This window comes from Nematolebias whitei, chromosome 11 (genome assembly GCF_014905685.2).
Source record: "Nematolebias whitei isolate Nwh7 chromosome 11, NemWhi1, whole genome shotgun sequence".
NCBI classification, from domain to species: domain Eukaryota; kingdom Metazoa; phylum Chordata; class Actinopteri; order Cyprinodontiformes; family Rivulidae; genus Nematolebias; species Nematolebias whitei.
The window spans coordinates 12,005,531-12,006,072 of record NC_056508.1 but is presented as its reverse complement, the minus strand read 5'-3'; positions in this window follow the sequence as shown (position 1 = coordinate 12,006,072).

The window sequence follows — 542 nt, the reverse complement described above, 5'->3', positions numbered from 1 at the left end:
GCATCTCCCCAGGTCCCCTCATCTCCTGCTGCACGCTCCAAGTTCCCTTCGTCTCCTGCTGCACGCTCCAAGTTCCCCTCGTCTCCTGCTGCACGCTCCAAGTTCCCCTCGTCTCCTGCTGCACATTCCAAGTTCCCCTCGTCTCCTGGTGCACGCTCCAAGTTCCCCTCGTCTCCTGCTGCACGCTCCAAGTTCCCCTCGTCTCCTACTGCAACCTCCAAGTTCCCCTTGTCTCCTACTGCAACCTCCAAGTTCCCCTCATCACCTGCTGCAACCTCCAAGTTCCCCTCGTCGCCTGCTGCAACCTCCAAGTTCCCCTCGTCGCCTGCTGCAACCTCCAAGTTCCCCTCGTCGCCTGTTGCAACCTCCAAGTTCCCCTCGTCGCCTGCTGCAGCTCTCCAGGCTCCCACGCCGTCTGCTGCAGCTCTCCAGGCTCCCACGCCGCCTGCTGCAGCTCTCCAGGCTTCCACGCCGTCCGCTGCAGCTCTCCAGGCTCCCACGCCGTCCGCTGCAGCTCTCCAGGCTCCCACGCCGTCTGCTGC